Raw genomic sequence first — 19,693 nt, 5'->3', positions numbered from 1 at the left:
ACGCTTCCTTTCTCTGGCCTGGCATGCAGGCAGCCCAGGACTCTAAATTCAACTTTGTCCTCTAGGTGACAATTAAGGTACACTTGTCAAAGGAATGGGTACAAAGGCTATTTATTTGACTGTGTTTTTTCACTTGTAACATTATTTCGTTGTTTTTAAGCTTGATGCCTGGCTTCTGAACATTTACCCCTAAGGCACTTGCTAAGCTCAAGATCAGGAGCATATGTCCCTCGTGGGACATTTGAAGAGGATAAACCATTGTTTTTATACTTTAGATCAATTTGTGGTGTGTGAATATATCTCAATAAAATTGCATTTATTTTAAAAAGTCAACATGGCTTGAATCCCAACCTGTGGGAGTGATATCCAAGTTCCTTTCTTTCCTTTCATTTCCCCAGAGAAAACTGGGCAAAACGACACTCCCTTTATTTCAGTTCTATCAAAGGACCAGCACATTAACATTTCCACAATCACTATTTCTTGCAAATCCTTTCCTCCTTATATACCTGAAGCATAAAAGCCTGTGGTTCCCACACATCTCAGGGTGACAAATGCTGAAGCTCAACACACCAGTGACTCCAGTTTAGGCAGTCGTGTTCCCCGTAACAATTAAACATTGATTACAGCTTAAGTTTAATGAACGTGGTTCGAGTGATGACGCATCACACATCCATCCAAGTGCCCTCAGCACCTCCAAAAGCAGAGGTCCAATATTAGCATCATGGTGACAAGACCGAGTCATTACTTTGGTACCAAAAGAACAGCGACAGAGACTAAGTCCAACTGACCGAAATTTATTTCTCCAATGTCGCTAATTTGATTCTGGTCTCTTTCTTCTCCTTCTGCTTCTGCTCCTCATTTCTTACCGGGAGTAGAATTGGACTTAGCAAACCTAGCAAGGCAGGTGCTTCCTCACAGCCACTGAGCAACACTTTGAGGGGCGACAGGTGAAGCTCTGGGGCCATAAGCAAGGAACCTGGACGAACTGCTGATGTTTTTGTCTAGAAGTCTGTTAGGCAGAGAGAAAGAGCCTTTTGCAGACTAGTAGTTTGTGCATCGGAAACAGGTATTTTGATCATTTCATTAGAATGTCAACATTTTATAGTGTTGCCTGATGGTAGTTTCCTTTGCAGGACTATTCTTTCTGTGTCTTTGGTCCTTCAGCTCTCCCTTCTAGGACAGAACTCAGCAAACTTGATTTGGAATGGTTTACTGGCGTGGTACCAATTCTTTCTGAACATTATTGGTGAAGGAAGGAATCTGCAGAGAAGAGCCAGCGTCTGCATTGGTGGTTCAGTGGGAGAATTCTCGCCTCCCATGCGAGAGACCCGGGTTCGATTCCCGGCCAGTGCACGTACCATTCTGCCCAGCCTGGTGCTTTCCTTATGGGGGTGCAGTGCCCGTGTCCTCTGCAGCATCAGCAAGTGCCACAGCACAGCCCAATTGTCATTTTCACTTTCTCCCTGCCAGGAGCACCGGACACGGGAAACACACCAAAAACCAAACTCAAGCCTGCACAATTCACTGGATGGACTCTGCTTACTCCCTTTATCTTCTCCTTTGTTTGAGTTCGACTTTGGAAGCTGCTGCGTTCAAAATGAAATCTAGTACTATGTGCTTTGTTGGTCGCACTCTTTTGGCAACGATAAAGCAAGGGTCTTTTGAATGGGAGACTTGAGTCATGACAGATAGGCCTCCGTTTCTAATATTCACCTGGAAAGCTATGTATTCTTTGTAAGGACTGGTTTAGCTGCAGCTTCTGCTCTTTGTGAACTACTTTCATTTTGATTGCGTTCAGAATATTTTCTAATTTCCATTACCATCTCTGCTTTCATACAAGGATCCGCAGACGTGGTTGTAAAATTACACATACACAGGATTACCTTCCTACGTTTTTGTAACTGAATTTTAGATGCTGGTTGAGCCTTCTCAAATGTCTCACGAGGAACATATTCTCTGGGCAGTCTCTGGTCTTGCCGCTGACATGTGCTTACCAAGCGCCTTAGTGTAAATGTTTAAAAGATGCACATCAAGCTCAAAAACACAGGCAACCAACTCTTGTTTTCTATATAGTTTTACAATCATTCTCAAAGACCAGCGCTGCAGGATGACACTTCAACAACTTCAGATATTTCCTTCTGGATATTCTAAAGCACTAGACACTAAAATGAAATATCAATACAATGTCATAGTCACAGTGGGTGCTACATCCTAATTTGTCAGTTACCCCTTCTCGCTCTCACTTCATCTTCCTCTCAAGCTTCAGCAAAAAAGAAACTTACTAAAAGAAAGGGTTATAGAGACTTAGACAGAGTCTAGAGGCCCTCCCTAGGATTTTCAGGAATACTGCTGTGGGGCTTGGCATGACGTGGTAGTTTGCAGTATCTGGCTGAAGCTTGCATAAGATTAACCTCTGCAATGACCACTCAACCCTGTTTGAAATCTGTCAGGCACTGAAAATGGATTTGGGTCCATTTCTTTTCCTCCTTTGGTTCAAGAAGGCATTCTCCATCTCACGGTGCCAGGGCCAGGCTCATCACTGGGAATCATGTCCCACATTGCCAGGGAGGTTGTGTCCCTGGGGAAGTCAGTCCGTGTAGCAGAGTGAGCAGTGAGTTTATTCGCAGTGTGGGCTGAAAGAGAGAGACCTCATCTGAGCAACAAAAGACACTCTCCAGGGGTGACTCTCAGACATAATGTCAAGCAGGCCTAGCTTTGCCTGCCTTCTGACGCAGAATTAGTCTCCTAGGGAAGCCTCAAGATCAAAGGCATGCCTTATCTTTTGACTTGTTGAAGCTGATGGAATGCAGCATACCATAAGGGGATTGGTTTTCATAAAGGTGATTAAGTTGCAAGTTATAATTCCAACGCTGTGAAAATATCCAAATTAAGGCACCAAAAAAGGATACCATGTGGATGAAAGGCTGCCGGCATCTGGGACAGCTGTGTCGGCTGGGCAGGCATGTGGCTGACGTCTGCTGTCCTTTCCTCCTGCCTTGCCATTACAAATGGCTCTCTCAGCTTCTGTCTCCAGTGCTTTTCACTAAGCATCTGTGATATCTTACTTAGCTTCTCCTCCGGGGCAGGCTCTGGGTTTCGTCTCTCAGCTTAGCATCTCTAAACATCTGTGACTTGGTTTTCATCTCTCTGCCCTCTGTCATCTCTTCATTATGACTTTTTGAGAGACACGGATTGGAGGTATGCAATGTTGCCTCTCTTGCTGTGAGGACGGTCTAGGTGGAGGCTAAAATAATGAACTTGATCTCAACAAGGGACTCGACCATCCGTTTGACCTCACACACCCTTGGCTCTATCTGGCCACTGCTCAGCACCCAGGACGCACACCATCTCTGGCCATCATGATTTAATGACTTTCTCCATCAACCAGATCTGCTTGTTTCCCCACATCCTCTCTCAGCCACAAACATGCATTTCCCACTCACAACTCCTCATTTACCAGCCAAATGCCCCATAGGTTCTCTGAATTACCAACGCCAAAGCCCAATGCCCCAGTGAGTCCCCTGTCGGCTGCATACGCGACTCTCCCTCAGCGCTCTATGGCCAGATGCGAGCACAGCATCTCCCAAAGAGTAGGGCCCTGTCCCGAGTGTCTCAATCAGTGAACAAAACAGCACCCTCCCCTATTCCCACCCCTGCCCCGTTAGTTCCTTTATCCTCACCACCTCCTTCCCGTTACTAAGTCCAGATCTCTCCATCCTCTTTGGAAAAACTCTCACCCCTGCTTGACTCGTTCTGACTGACTGGATTTGTCCACTACTTCAGTCACACCTGTGTGTTTAGGTGGCACCGTAGCCAGGACTAACGTCTTAGGGCACGTGGCTGTTTGAAAATACCCAGCACCCGCCAGGACGGAGGCAGGACCCTGGCGCCTCTGCTGAGTTCCCTTGAGGACCGGCCCGAGCCGTGGTGCCCCCTGGCGGAGGAGCCGGGAAGGGCCCCGCAGGCTGCACCAGCGCCCGTTTCCCCACAGCGTCTCAGACTCTACTGGGAGGGCAGTTTCATTTTACCCTTTTTTAACTCCGGAACCTCCTTTTCTTGGCCATTTGAAACCTCCTGCTCCACAGGTCACGGAGGGCCAGTTTCAACAAAGATGAAACACCACGGATTTCCGCAAAAGCCAGTGTCCGGGGAGGGGCTGATCCGAGGGGAGGGAGAGTCCCCAGGTGCGAACTCAACGGGTTTTGTCTTCGGGCCGACTCTGGGCGGGAAATTAAACAAAAGCTTGGGGCAGAGTGTGCGGTTTTCCTCCTTCAGGGGGTCCTCTCCTGCGCAGTGGTGCGTGCTCCCCACACCCGCAGCCCAGGGCCCCCGCTGCGGAGAGGCCGGGCCGCCCGGGCCCCGACACCTGCCGGGCCCACCTGGAGACGCGGCGGCTGCACCACGGCGCTTCCCCCGCGGGGGGCCCAGCTCAGGACCCAGGACGTCCCGGGAGCTCCGATCAGACCTTCCCCAGCCGCGCGCTTTCCCTCTCCCTCCCTCCCGGCTCTGCTCCCGCCTCCCCCGGCCCCCAGAGAGCGGGGTTTCACGGCTTGCCCTGCGGCCACCCCCTGCAGGGGCCCCGGGGAGGGTGAAGCCCGGCGTGGGCCTCCGCTGCAGGCTGGACGAAAGGGCGCTGGAGTCCCCACCAGGCCGGAGGAGCCGTGCCCAGAGCTCTCAGACGCGGCCCGGGGCCGGGCCCAGCCACCAATCCCTCCTTGTGAGGGGCAGTGGCCGAGCCACCCCGCCAGGGCGGCCCCCACGCACCGCCCGGGACTCGGGGGTGACACCCTAAGGTCTGAGCATGCCGGGGCCAGTGAGGCTGTCCCCCCGCCTCGGTCAGCCGCGCCCTTTGCTCACCTACCGACGTCAGAAAGCGGAGGGACGCGCTGACCCGCACGGAGGCTTCTCCGACAAGAGCCTCCGGAGTGTCCCTGGCCCGGTGAAGCGTCGCCTCTGCAGCGCGGGCTGCCGTCTGGAGAAGGCGGGGGGGGGACCCAGCTCCGGGAGGGGCCGGGTGGGGCGGCGGCGCCCCTGGGCAGGCAAGGGGCGCCCCAGAGGATGGAGAAGGAGAGGCAGCACCTCCGTCCTCTCCCACCGTCTCTCGTCGAGCTGGAAGCCGGGACGTCGCGGCCCGACCAGGGCCAGATGCAGAAGAGGCTCCGAAACGACTCCCAGGACACCGGGTGGAGACGGGGCCCGACGCGGGGCGCGCCTCCGGGCACAGGTCCTGCCCCACCCGCACTTCGCCCCCGGGCGGCAGAGGCTTTGCAGAGCCGGGAGCACCTGCCCGAGCCGGCCGTGCCCGCAGTGGGGACCCGAGCCCGTCATCACCGCGGGACAGGGCTGTGCCGCCCTCGGCGCTTTTCTTTAGTTCTGTCCTGAAATCAGCCTCTTTCCGGAGTGTCCTCTAGGTCCCCTAGGTGAGGCTGGTTCAGCTCAGCCAGTGTCCTCGCCACTCGTTTTGAACCTCACGTTGTCATTTACGTCCAGCCTGTAGAGAAACTGGCTGCCACCTTTTCCGCTTCCAGGAGCCCGGAGGAGCCGGTGCGCCAGCACTGCGCACAAATGTGGGTAGATTTAGTCACCAACCCTTGCTACTTCTGGCTCCTCTCGGTCCCACCAGCCGGTGGTGACTTCCTGGGTCAGCATGAGCTCCGGAGACGCTTTAGCGATGAGGGGACAGGGAGGTGAGGCCAGCCACCCCTTAGGTCCAGTCCAGGAAGAATAGATCAAAGGGAAGGGAAAGAAATCCCTGAGGCTTCCAGACCGAAATGGCCAAGAAGTGGACTTCCCAGCGAGCCGAGTCCTCCTGTGGTGGTGAAGGTGAGTTGAGAGCCCACCTGCTCTTCACCAAAGTGCAGAGAGCAGACCACCTGGGCCCGTGCAGCAGGGAGTGTGCAGCCCCCAGTCTTCTACGATGGAGAGCACTTGAGCATCCACTTCCAGCAGCAGCTCTGCGGTTCCCAAGGACGCAATTATGCTTAACTGAAGAAAGGATCCAGGGTAAGGTAATGGGAAAACTGCTGTAGTTCAAAAAGCCACTGTTCCTGCCACCATCACAACCACTTCCCCCTTAATTTTAATTGCATTTTCCAGGTCACTGCCCCAGATTTGCAACATTTCCTTTCTAAATGCACTGTTTCTGGAACGTACCATGAGTCTAGGAGGTTTACTGATGAACATTGGAAGTATTGTAGTCATTTTATGCGTTCCAGAAACCTGCATGATAAACACAAGCTCACCTGCACCACTTCCCCCAAGATGGGAAAGAGAAACTAGACACAGATGAAAAGCGTTAAGCACAGGCTTTAAATCTGCTCTTTCCAGTAAAGTTCACCTTCCCTGGATATGCCCATCCAGGCTGTTCTCTTTCTGACATCCACTCCCAGAGCCTGCCATCAGTTTTCCAGCTCCAGCCTTTGCTTCTCCCTCTGTATCCTATTCTGACACCCACGTGCTTTCATAAGCAGAAAACCTCAACCATTCCTCTATCTCCAGTTTGCAAGAGGGCCACCATCTTTCCTAGAAAGAAGACAAAATAGAAATATCCTCACAAGACGTTGTACATTTCATGGTCGTAAATAGCTAAAGGAAACTTTTCCTAAAATCAAAGCCCTGCCTGAAAAGTGACTTTCTTCAGTTAGTTTGTTTCTTGTTTCACAGGCCCACCCTCCCTCGGTGGCCAGTGTTGGCAGACCTGTTGCTTCTTCATCAGTCCTGCACACAGTGCACTCGTCTCCCGTGAGGTGACAACCCAGTGTGTGTGGTCACAAGGCGGTGCCCAGTACACGTGCACACCCGTGTCCACTCAGACAGGAGACTTTGACAGCACAGCGCTATGTCTGTGTGATGGTTGTTCAGGATTGTAGGTACTGGGCTGTGTGTGCGACAAGTGCAGGACTATCCTATAATATTTTAGGACTCTGCAAGCTTAGCAAGACAATGTGTTCTCCTCACACAACAGGATAGGTACATTCTGAACTGAGCTGAGGGATGGGAAGTGAAGCTACGTGGTGAGCGTATCTGAAAACGAAAAGAGGGGTGCTAGGTGAGGCGCCCTAGGGGCTTGGTCCCTGGGCCCTGAAGAGCTGCCTTCAGGATATAGGGCCTCACTCCTGCTAAACCAGCCATCAGTTGGGGTGTCTCAAGCAAGCTCTGTGCAGCCAAGCTAGCACCAAACGTACAGGAGAGTAGAATCGGGAAAACGCTGCGGTTCACGCCTGGTTTCGAACCGGGGACATCTCGCATGTGAGACAAACATGATGACCACTACACTACGGAAACCTTGCCCCAAATGGTTCCATGCAGTCCATCCCTCCCAAGCCTCCTCCTGCGCTCTCCAACTACTATGGTTTGCAATACACCAAAGGCAACTGCGTTTTGAAGTCGGACACCTGCAGCTCAGTGGTGGAACAGGCCCCGGAAGGCACCGCGCAGTCCTAGGGCACCGCACCCCGCGGCCCCCGATGGGCCCCGGCTGAGGGCTGTACGCCGACCTCCCGCGAGGACGCTGAGCCCCGCCCGCCGGGTGCAGTCTCGGCTCTGCTGGTTCCGGAACTGAGCGCGCTGGGACAGGAGTGGCCGTGACAGGCTCTCCAGCGCCCGGAGCTGCAGGAGGCGGCGGGTCAAGCTGGGCCGTGTCACCGACGCTGCTCCCGTCCCGGGGCTGCGGACCCTCCCGGCTCGGTGGCACGTCTCACGGCACCGGCGGGCAGGGTCTTGGTTCTTGGCATACGATCCACTCTTCGCGTCCACTCGGGAACGGCCGTCTCTCCCCTGCGCGGGCGACGGGCCAGGCCTCGGCGCTTTCCTGCCACCCTGTCTTCTGGACGTCTCCGCGCTGTCCTCCTTGACAGAGGAGCTGCCACTGCGCCTGCCGCTGTCGCCTGTTCTCGCCACTCGACTGAAGTCCAGGGCTTCCCTCAGCCTTCCGGTTTTAGCAGGTACCGAGGCATTTGACTGATGCAAAATCTCGACCCTCCAAGCCAGGCCCACACCCCTGGGCGGCCTCTACTGAGCTGCTCCCAAGACGAGCCAGGCAGGAGGCCGCGCCCCAACCGCGGAGTATCAGGGCGGCCACCCGGCGGAGGAGGCAGGGCAGCCCACGCAGATCTCACCGTCGCCCAACCATCCCTCACCTTCCTGAGGTTCTGTTCTGAGGGCTGTTTGATTCCGCCTTTATCGTCCTTGCACCTTCTCTTTGGCTGCCTTTTCAAATGTTCTTGCTCAGCAGGTCATGAGTGCGAGTTTTAACAGAGACGTCAGGGCGGTTTTCGGAGAAAGGTCGGGACTGGAGAGGGTGACGCGTTCTCCTCGCAGCAAAAGGCCAACGGGCAGAACGGGTTTCCGTGTGCTGAAAGGACTGAACACACTCACTCTCTCTCCCTCCCCCCCCCACTCTCTCTCTCTCCCCCCCCCTCTCTCTCCCCCCACCTCTCTCATTCTCCCTTTCTAGGGTCCCCATTGGATGTGGAATTAAAAAAAATTGGGGTCGACTGTGCCACGTTTCTTTCCCTACGATCAATCCCCTGGTGCAGGGGGTGCCGAGCTCCTGGCACAGCCGCCGTCCTGGGCCCGCCGCTCGCGCCGGGGCGGTGTCCCCAGCATTTCCCCCCAGTCTGCAGGAGGCGGCGGCGCTCACCGGGCAGCGGGCGCGGGGCTCCCCGGGGCCTGCTCGGCTCAGCTGGGGACGCGGGCGCGCTGGACGGCGTCGTCTCCCCGGAGCCCGGAGGCCCCGGTCGAGTGAAGGAGGGCAGGGCGCTGGAGGTCCTTCCTCCAGAGGACCACGGGGCGGGTCGCCGTCCCCTGCAGGAGCGGGAGCCCCGCCAGCCCCCGGGGAGCCGCCCACTCTCCGCGCGCGCCCGCGTCCCCGCGCCACCTGCCCCTGGCCGGGTGCCGGCGACCCCAGGCCCGCCCCGCCCGCCGCCTCTCTGCAGACTGGGGGGAAATGCTGGGGACACCGCCCCGGCGCGAGGGGCCGCCAGGGGGGCTCGGCCACGGTCCGGGCCGCGACGACAGGCGGGGAAGCGCCGTTCTCCGGGCGGTGGGGAGGGAAGGCGCCGTGCGTCGGCGCTGCCGAGGCTCAAACCCCGAATTCCGGGCACGGCGAGGCTCGCGAGTTAAATTCTCCCCCCGCCTTTGTCAGGGGAGTCATTCGTTCCATTCAGAGATGGAGAGATGGAAGGGCTTTGCGGACCACTGTCTACACATCCGAAACGAAAAACCACGAATTTCTGCCCAACCGGGATCCCCGGCATGAGGACAGCACCGGCGCCCAGGGCTCCCCGGGGCCTGTGGGAGCGCAGGGAGAAGGGCGGCACGTCACGCGGGTGGAAACGTCGGGCTGTTTCCCGGGAGCCCTGATCCCACCCGCGCTCGGGGGCTGAGCGGGGAGTGTGGGAAGCGCCTGAGGGAGAAGCGGCCTGAAGGTGCGGGAAGCGGAGCCGCGACTCCGGCGCCGGGGGAGGGAAGGCCCGCAGGCCAGCACCCGCGGGTCTGTCGTCACACACAGGGGGTCAGGGGGAGCGCGCGGCCACCCCTGCGCGACAGAAATTGTGCAGTAGAGTTTCCGCGGGAGGGAAATCCCAGGGTCAGCAGCTGCCCAGGTGCAACGCACCAGCCAGGCCTGGGAGAACCGCCTTTCCCATCCGGGAGGACTTTCCCCACCCCGGGAAGTCTGCCGCCCACTCTTTCTTTAAGCCAACTCTACAAAAACTCTCACTGCTCACCCCAGTACATGGGACCTGACTTCCCAGGGGCACAAGCCTCCCTGGCAACGTGGGACATGATTTCCAGGAATGAGTCTGGCCCTGGCACCTGGAATGGAGAATGCCTGCTTCAGCAAGAGGAGGAAAAGAAATGAACCCAATGAAGTATCAGTGCCTAAGGGATTTCAGATACAGTGGAGTCAGGCTTCAGCCAGAGATTGCAAACAACCACGGTATGCCAAGCCCCAAGCAACAGTATTCCTGAAAATCCTAGGGAGTGCCTCTAGACTCTGTTTGAGTCTCTATCAACCTACCTTTTAGTAAGTTTACTTTTTGCTGAAGCTTGAGAGGAAGATGAAGTGAGAGGGAGAAGGGGTAACTGAGAAATTAGGATGTAACACCCACTGTGACTATGACATTGTATTGATATTTCATTTTAGTGTCTAGTGCTTTAGAATATCTGAAATGTTGAAGTGTCATCCTGCAGCACTGGTCTTTGAAAATGACTGTAAAACTATATAGAAAATAAGAGTTGGTTGCCTGTGTTTTTGAGTTGATGCACATCTTTTAAACATTTACACTAAGGTGCTTGGTAAGCACATGTCAGGGGCAAGACCAGAGACTGCCTAGAGAATATGTTCCTCGTGGGACACTTCAAGAGGCTCAACCAGCATCTAAAATTCAGTTACAAAAACGCAAGAAGGTAATCCTGTGTATTTGTAATTTTACAACCACGTCTGCGGATCCTTGTATGAAAGCAGCGATGGTAATGGAAATTAGAAAATATTCTGAACTCAATCAAATGAAAGTAGCTCACAAAGAGCAGAAGCTGCAGCTAAACCAGTCCTTACAGAAGAACACACAGCTTTCCAGGTGAATATTAGAAACGGAGGCCTACCTATCATGATTCAAGTCTCCCATTCAAAAGACACTTGTTTTATTGCAGCCAAAAGAGTGCGACCAGCCAAGCAGATAGTATAGAAGTTCAATCTGAAAACAGCAGCTTTCGAAAGTGGAACTGAAAGAGAAAAAGGAGAAGATAAGGAAGTAAGTAGAGTCCATCCAGTGAATTGTGCAGGCTTGAGTTTGGTTTTTGGTGTGTTTCCCGTGTCCAGTGCTCCTGGCAGGGAGGAAGTGAAAATGACAAGCGGGCTGTGCTGTGGCACTTGCTGATGCTGCAGAGGACACGGGCACTGCACCCCCATAAGGAAAGCACCAGGCTGGGCAGAATGGTACGTGCACTGGCCGGGAATCGAACCCGGGTCTCTCGCATGGGAGGCGAGAATTCTCCCACTGAACCACCAATGCAGATGCTGGCCCTTCTCTGCAGATTCCTTCCTTCACCGGTAATGTTTAGAAAGAATTGCTACCAGGCCAGTAAACCATTCCAAATCAAGTTTGCTGAGTGCTGTCCTAGAAGGGAGAGTTGAAGGACCAAAGACACAGAAAGGAAAGTCCTGCAAAGGAAACTTCCATCAGGCAACACTATAAAATGTTGACATTCTAATGAAATGATCAAAATACCTGTTTCCGATGCACAAAGTACTAGTCTGCAAAAGGCTCTTTCTCTCTGCCTAACAGACTTCTAGACAAAAACATCAGCAATTTGTCCAGGTTCCTTGCTTATGACCCAGACCTTCACCTGTCGCCCCTCGAAGTGTTGCTCAGTGGCTGTGAGGAAGCACCTGCCTTGCCAGATTTTGCTACGTAAAATTCCAATCCGGGTAAGAAATGAGGAGCATAAGCGGAATTAGAAGAAAGAGACCAGAATCAAAATAGCGACAATGGAGAAGCACATTTCGGTCAGTTGGAGTTAGTCTCTGTCGCTGTTCTTTTGGTACCAACGTAATGACTCAGTCTTGTCACCATGATGCTAATATTGAGTCTCTGCTTTTGGAGGTGCTGAGGGCACTTGGATGGATGTGTGATGCGTCATCACTCGAACCACGTTCATTAAGCTTAAGCTGTAATAAATGTTTAATTGTTACGGGGAACACGACTGCCTAAATTGGACTCACTGGTGTGTTGAGCTTTATCATTTGTGACCCTGAGATGTGTTTGAAACACAGGTTTTGATGCTTCAGGTACATAAGGAAGAAAGCGTTTTCAAGTAATAGTGATTGTGGAAATGTTAATGTGCTGGTCCTTTGATGGAATTGAACTAGAGAGAGCGTCCTCTCCCCAGGTTTCTTTGGGGAAATGAAAGGTAAGAAAGGAACTTGGAGATCACTCCCTCACGTTGGGATTCAAGTCATTTTGACTTTTTAAAATAAATGCAATTTTATTGACATATATTCACATACCTCAATTCAATCTAAAATATAAAATCAATGGTTGATACTCTTCAAATGTTCCACGAGGGACATATTCTCCTCCAGGCAGTCTCTATCTTGCCACTGACAGGCGCTTAGCAAGTGCCTTGGGTGTAAACGTTCAGAAATTAGGCTCAATCCCCAAAATAAGAAAATAATTTCAACTGAAAAATAAGGCTAAAATTTAAAAAAAAAAAAATCAACCCCTTTCTTTCACAAGTATATTTTAACTGTCACCCAGAGAGCCAGGCTGAATTTAGAGTCCTGGGCTGCCTGCATGCCAGGCCAGAGAAAGGAAGCGTGTGAGAAGCCCTCACCCAGCTGCCTGCAGGCCTGCTCCGACGTGGGCTGCAGCGCGCACGCGAACCCCCACCCACGCACACCTCCCCGTGCGGGTCCCCCAGGAGGGCACATCGCGGGGTCGGCAGCTGCCGAGGCGCCACGGGCCAGCCTGGCCTCGGGACAGCCGCTTCCCGCCCAGGGGGCCCCCGGGGGAAGTCTGCGCGGGCACGTCGCCGGCCCAGCGCGCCCCTCCCCGCGGCGTCCCCGCCTGTCCCCGCCCCCCGCCCCCGCAGTCCTCCCGACCCGCTCTCCGCAGACGCGCCCCAGGCCCCAGCGCCCCGCACAGCCGCCTCCTCGGGGCTTGGCCTCCCCGCCCTGGTCCGGCTCCCCTCCAGGGCCACGGCGGACACGACGTTCCCCTCCACTCCTCCGGGGAGGACGGCGCGGGACAGAGAAGACGTGCGCGGGCCTCGGCGGGGTCTCCCGAGGTGCGGACTGGGCCGTCCATGACCTGGTGCGGGGTTTGGGCGGCGGCACCCACCGTCCTGCTCACCGTGTGGGGGTCACGCCTCCACCTGCCCTGCTCGGGGCGCTGACGACACTTCTCCGTTTCCGCGAAGCTCCCCGGCTGCCTGCCCGGAGCCCGCCCGGCTCTCTCCCTGCACACCGTCTCCACGCAGCCCTCCAGGATTTCCGGCCGCCGCTCGCCGCCCTGCCCCACCGACGGGCCTCGCCCCCGGCCTCCTCCCCCGTCGCCCAGTGAGCAGGTCACCAGCACGCGGAGCCGAGGGGCCGGGGCCGAACCCCCTCATTTCCAAGGAGGCGCCGTCGCCAGGACGTGGCCGCGGCCTGGTTGTTCCGAGCTCAGTCCCGACTGGGTCTCCGATGCAGCCGGACAGGGATTTGCATCTTTGCATGGCCGCGTAGACCCGGACACTCTGGGCAGTAGCTCCGGAAGCCTCGGCCGCTGGAGCACAGCAGTGACTGGTGAGGACGCGAGGGCGGCCTCGGGCTTCCTGGGAAGTGCGCACAGGGGCTTCTCCTTCCTCGGCGCTCTGCATGGTGGCGGTGGCCCTTGTCATTTGGCGCTTGGTGCACAGTATGGTTCAGGTGAGAAAAAATAAGGTGCTGGGTGAGGAGAGGTGCCAGCGAGGACTTCCCTGACCGGGAATCGAACCCGGGCCGCGGCGGTGAAAGCGCCGAATCCTAGCCACTAGACCACCAGGGACACGGCCAGGGGACACCCGTGTGGCTCCTGGTGTCTGTACCCACCACCCTGGGACCTGGGAGTCCTGGGACACCTACCTCCCCGGTGCCGGGTCTCCTCCTGGAATCTTCCCGAAGGCCGGGACCCTGCTTTCCCCCCACGGAGGGTTCGCACACCACGCACCGAGCGTTCTACGGCCAATGTCCTGCCCGGTCAGCCCACCAGTACCCCCAGCCATGGAGGGGGTGGGGGGTGTCTCCCGGCTGAGCTCAGAGGTGACCCACAGATGGGCTCTTTCAGGCGGCTGCTGGAAGAGAGGGGTTGGGGACCAGGCCTGGGGGGCAGGTGAGGGGAGGAGGCTGGAGAGGAGGCGACCAGGGAGAGAAGCGGGCCAGCCCCGAGACCCCGACCTCTCCAGCCTGGGAAAGAGTGTGATGGATGTAGGAATAGACGGGCTGCATGGGGGGGCGGGGGGGGGGGCTCCTTCCAGCAAGGCCTCGGGGCCTGCACTGAACTCCTGAGCTCACAGGCTGCTGCGCCCGCGGTTTTCCCAGCTCAGTGATGGAAACTCCTACACATGCTGCGTCCAGGAAACGGAGAAGCTGGTGTTTGCCTCAGACCCGATGTCCAGTCAGCCATTCGTGTCTCCTCACTGGTCACGTGTGGACGCTGATCCCCTCTGGGTTCCTCCCCCAGGCACTGCTGAGGTTGGGTTCGGGCAGTTCCGTGTGGGGGGCTCGCCCGTGCATTGGGGGATGTTCTGCAATGTCCCTGTCTCGGTCACCTGGTGCCAGGAGAATGACCCCCAACGCCAGAGATGGGCTGAGTTGAGGGGCCTGAAACCGACCCACACGTACATGGTCAACTGCCTTTCAATCAGCGCAGTTAATAACGGAGCTCACACAACTGGGCTTCGATGTCAGGGGAATAATACCCCCTTATTTCTCCCTCGCACTGCACAGGGAAATTGACTTGAGGTAGACCCGAGACCGAAAACACACACGTTACAGCTGTAAAGCATTATGAAACTATCTTTGTGACTCAGTAGAAGGTACGGTTTATTAAGCAGGATGAAGAAAGTATAAGTATAAAAGAAAGAAGTGATAAATTAGGCTCATCAACATTGTAAACATGTTCTTAAGTAAAGACACCAGTAAGAAAGCGAAACCGCAAGCCACAGACCTGAGAAAATATTCACAAATCACATACCACAAGTCCTATCTGGAATGTACAATGAGCAACTCCAACCTGATAATAAAATTATCAACCCACCCAAGTATTTAAAATGGGCAAAGACAAGACATGTTTTGGAAGGAAAGGCACACAAATGGCCTTACATGTAAAGGCACATGGAAGGCAGCGCAATATGCCCAGGTGTCAGGGAAATGGACAGTAAAACCGCCGAGTCCCCGCCTCTCCCTGCAGAGTGGTTCAAATGATAAAGGCTGAAAACCCCAACCTTGGTGAAGATGTGGAGCAAACACAACTCTCACACTCGTGCGTGGGGATGTAACGGGCACAACAACACTGGGAAACTTCTGGCAGGTTTTCTAAAGTTTGGCCTGTCTTTCATAGCGGGAGTTCCTCACCTAGGCATTTCCCAAGAGAGATGAGAAAATATATGCCCACCAAACCGCTCACGCAGTGAATGTTCAAAGAAGCTTGATAACGAGAGCCAAGACTGGATACGACCGATATCTCCACCATGGGGTGAATCGGGAATAACAGTTCTTGGCATGTCATGCAATGGAATCGTACAGCACTGAAAGTGGAATGAGTGCTCGATCATGACATTATCGAACTGTTGTCCCATCGGGTCTCTGTGGCGCAATTGGTTAGCGCATTCGGCTGTTAACCGAAAGGCTGGTGGTTCGAGCCCACCCAGGGATGCCCCTTGTATTTTCACAAGGCAACATGCTTGTCAAGGCCCTTTCTACCCCGCCCCATCTTCCCGAACCTGTCCCTCCCTTGTCTTCTGCCTCTTTTACGCAACCAGCCTGCCAAAATATAATCCACTCCTTATTAGTTACTCAGAAAAAACCTTGGGAATTCCGCTTCTGGAGTCTTGGAACTGCCTTTTTTTTTTACTCTCTACATGTTTACGTGACAAAGAATTCTCTATTCTATTGTCTATATCCTTTTTTCCCCTATGAAATTCCATTTCATAGGTTGTCAAATATACATTTATTAAAATTATTTAATGCCATTTAAGTTGTAAAAGTCAGCATGTCACATTAGATGATTATATAAAATAAAAACAGAACTCACACTTGACAGTAACCCCGCAGTCCAAGAATACCTGCAGCAATACAAATTAGAAATACATTTTAAAGCGGAAAACTAGAGACATTAGACATTTAATCTAAGGTAACTGAGACTAGGCTAAGTACACTGAGTACATTCATTCCTCAAGTACAATAAAGTTAGCTTTCTGCTTATAGTAACTGATGACACAATTTTAGGTGCGATGTCACGTGCCTTCATAAATCTCCCGGTGCAGTTCCCAGAGTAAAGTGTCCTTGTGCCTGCCATTGTCAGTTATATGCAGGTGTCTCATACATCCTGCTTTAGATTTCACTTCATTCTTGAACTGCTAATATATATTATAAGTGAACATGAAGTAAAAATTTAACACAACTGATGACAAAGCTTAAAAACTAAAAACATTATTAAAGTATCTACCAATTCGTTTAATTACGTATGTATTCTTTCCTCTCACTAGATGCTTCCAAAATAAGCAATGAAAATTAAACATTCTCTCTATAAAAAAGGAAGGTTTATTTTTTCTCAACTTATTACTTTTGGGTTTTTTCCTAACTTATTAAGAGGCATTTTAAGTAATGATAGAATCACTCTGTAAGTCCAAAAGTAATTTCATATTCATTGCCAAACTTAAAATTCCAGTGATTTGATGAACCTGAAATGTTGTTATTAAAATATAAAATACGGTAAAAACTCTGCTTGTGAATATTTAATGGAAAGTGTTTCACCGGCATGTTACGTTAAAACTACTCTGTATGGACAGTCTATGGAAATGTACCTTCACTGAGAAGAAAAGTGAAAACTCACAGCTCTGGATGCATGTGTAGTTAGTATACACTCTCAGAAATCAATGGAAATGGCAATGCTGCAAATATTATTCTTAGCATCTCTGACATACTGTTTGTTGCTTCATCTTCACTCATTACTTGCTATCTTAACTTCATACAGACCCAAATGCCAGTTTTCTTTATTATATTTAAATGCAAATTTTGGTATCTCTATTTTCATTGTCTCCAACCCTACATTTAGAAAGGCGAACCTTCCTGCTTTCTCTGTGTCTGTGTTCACAGTGTGTGTTTAGCAGTGCCAATGTGTTCATTAAAACTGCGACTTGGCGGGCAGCTGCAGTGGCTGATGGAAGCTCTGGTGCCCAACACAGATCCTCCGCCCTGTCCCTGCCACAGTGGAAATGATTTTGATCCCCGGAGCGCTCATGAGGTGCTCCCAGAGCCCTCCTTTAGGGCTGGACCTCAAGACAACAGGAGCCCGTCCTACAAGTGGGAAGAGTGGCACAGCCTCTCAGAGATCCGGAAGAGAGACTTACGCGGTGTGAGTGGTTGTGCAGCTGGCAGCAGCCTCTTTCCGTAGGGAAGACCCTGTGGATATGGGGACCCACCAGGAAAACCCTGTGTCTGAGCTGCGGGAAACTCCCCAGTTCCAGGAAGCAATATTCCAGAGCCTGGCGGACAGGCAAACAAGGACACTAGTTCCCCAGAGATCAGAGCCTGCCCTGCCGGGGGGGCCCCCACAATAGGGGGTGTCACATCTCCAGGGAGATAATCTAATCAAGCCTCCAACCGACAGTGCTGGACAGGGAGTAAAGAAATGGCCGCCTCCACAGGAGGATCAGGATGAAAACCTGGCTTTTCTCAGGCATATAATCCTTTCAAACAGGCACGGACACTTTTATGGGACTCTGGGGATAGCAGAGACACCATCTATGAAGAATAGAATATAGGGCAATGGGTCAGTATTAACCTCTAATTCTAAGTTTCACATTTAAAATATATGTATTTTAAATTCAGAGTTTAGGTCAAGAAAAGAAGACATCTGAATCTACTCACTAAACTCTTGATATTACTCCCTTCATAACTGGAATTTTATATTGTAAACCATTTTTTTAAATGTATGGAACATAAGGAAAGTGATTGAGTTTTAAGGATGCTTACTCATTTGCTTATTCAACAAAAATTTATCATTCACCAGCTAAAGGTAAGGGATCTTTCTGGGTGATAAAATTAGAAGGAAAAGGATGGGGCCCTTTTCCTCATGAGGTGAGGAAAACCATTACTAATAATGGTTAACATTTATTTAATACTTATTGTATTCCTGCCTCAGTGTCAATTGTCTACCTTTATTAAATCATTTAATCTTTACAACAGTCCTGTGAGATAGGTGTTATAATTATATTGATTTCTTTACATGAAAATGGGGTTCAGAGAGGTTATAGGACCTTCCAATCTTCACTCTATCATCTGGCGAGGCGGGAGCCAAACCCAGGCGCTCGGCCTCCTGAGTTCATGCCTGTCACCACGGAACAGTCGTGCTTAGCACACAGTGGAAGCCTCAGTGTATTATTCCATTTTATTTCAAGTGGACTGGGATTAATTAGCAAGGAGGGTTAATTTACTAATATCACACAGATGTCCTAAGTTTTCATTTTTTCTCTTTAATAGCATGAAACAGATGGCTGACAGTTATCAAATTGTGTGCTGTCATTCTCCCCTAGTACTTTCCACTCCATTTTTCATGATTGTCTGTCACTATGCAGATGAAAGAACCATTTTCCAGTTAAAAAAAAAACAACCATATGTAAAGGGCCAAATGAAGGACAGTACAAACAAAATAGGATAGAGATTCCTTTGTCAAAAAGCATGTAGATACAATTGACTACTGAGCAGCTGCAAGAAGGAATGAAGCTGTGAGGATGCAACTAGGTGAATGAACCTTGAGGACAGTAGGTTGAATGAAATAACAGAAACAAAAAAGGCAAATATTACCATGTCTCCCTCATATGGACTCACTATCATATACAAACTCAGAGAACTGAAGTCGACAGCATGGGTTATCAGGTTGGGGCCTCGTGTAAAGGGCCCTAGACTATAAGCTCTTACAGCGGTCACATTTTCAAGAATTGGCTTCTTTCTAAATTCTGAGATACTGAGCCATTTGCATATAACCTGGTGTTCCCTGAAATTTCCTTATTTATGTAATACCTGAGACTCAGATTCAAAGCACTGAAGCTATGAACAGCGGAATTACCCCATCAACAACTGGTTACAAAGTTGACAAAGTGATCAGACTTTAACTGGAAATATGAATCATCTGGATAGAACTAAGATAAATCAGAATACAGATGATACGTCCACACTTTAAAACTTCAACTTGGGTGTGAGACCCAAGGGAGAGATGTTTATTTGGTGCAAATATTTATATTATTGGTAGCATATTAGCTAATTTAACTTGTATGATCAGCTGATTCAAACACCATAATAAGTACACGCGATTTTGAATAAGGAGTGAAAACTTGTTGGTTTGTGCAAGTTGGTGTGATGCCCTGATACATCCAAGAGTAATTTAGGCAGACAATAAAAAATATTTGCAAGTCCCCCAGGGTGACTGGGGAGAAGAGAGGAAAATTAACTTCCCCATCTGGGGAATTTCTGATGCTCTCGCAAACAGTGGGGACAACTAATTCAGTAGCGTGAATCTCGATCTTGGAGATGCCCTATGAAATTTCTTCCTGCAAAGGAGAAGCTAAGCCTACTTATAATTATGCCTAAGAGTCGCCCCCCAGGGAGCCTCTTTTGTGGCTCAGATGTGACCTCTCTCTCTAAGTCAACTAGGCAGGTGAACTCACTGCCCTCCACCCCTATGGGGGGTTAAATCTCCCTGGCAACATGGGACTGGACTCCTGGGATGAGCTGGGAAATGGCATCATGGGAATGAGAAAACCTTCTTGACCAAAAGGGGGAGGAGAGAAATGGAGACAAAATAAAGTCTCAGTGGCTGAGATAATCAAAACAGTCAAGAGGTTATCCAGGAGGTTACTCTTACATATTAAATAGATATGCCTTTTCAGTTTATGGTGGAGTAGCTAGGGGAAGTATCTGAAACTGTTGAGCTGTGTTCCAGTAAGTAGC

The 19,693-nt window shown here is 51.8% G+C and overlaps 4 non-coding genes across 4 annotated transcripts; 2 read left to right on the top strand and 2 right to left on the bottom strand.

Annotated features, from left to right (window-relative positions):
• The first annotated feature begins 1,282 nt into the window (after positions 1 to 1,282).
• TRNAG-CCC (transfer RNA glycine (anticodon CCC)) lies at positions 1,283 to 1,353 on the top strand. The gene has a single exon. It is a non-coding gene; the product is annotated as a tRNA-Gly (tRNA).
• Positions 1,354 to 10,944: 9,591 nt separating this feature from the next.
• Positions 10,945 to 11,015, bottom strand: TRNAG-CCC (transfer RNA glycine (anticodon CCC)). Its single transcript has one exon. It is a non-coding gene; the product is annotated as a tRNA-Gly (tRNA).
• A 2,442-nt stretch (positions 11,016 to 13,457) lies between these two features.
• Positions 13,458 to 13,529, bottom strand: TRNAE-UUC (transfer RNA glutamic acid (anticodon UUC)). The gene has a single exon. It is a non-coding gene; the product is annotated as a tRNA-Glu (tRNA).
• Positions 13,530 to 15,324: 1,795 nt separating this feature from the next.
• Positions 15,325 to 15,398, top strand: TRNAN-GUU (transfer RNA asparagine (anticodon GUU)). The gene has a single exon. It is a non-coding gene; the product is annotated as a tRNA-Asn (tRNA).
• The last annotated feature ends 4,295 nt before the right edge of the window (positions 15,399 to 19,693 follow it).

The sequence above is a fragment of the Tamandua tetradactyla genome, chromosome 4 (genome assembly GCF_023851605.1).
Source record: "Tamandua tetradactyla isolate mTamTet1 chromosome 4, mTamTet1.pri, whole genome shotgun sequence".
NCBI lineage: Eukaryota > Metazoa > Chordata > Mammalia > Pilosa > Myrmecophagidae > Tamandua > Tamandua tetradactyla.
The sequence above is the reverse complement of the archived record's forward strand: the minus strand, read 5'-3'. Positions and strand labels throughout refer to the sequence as shown.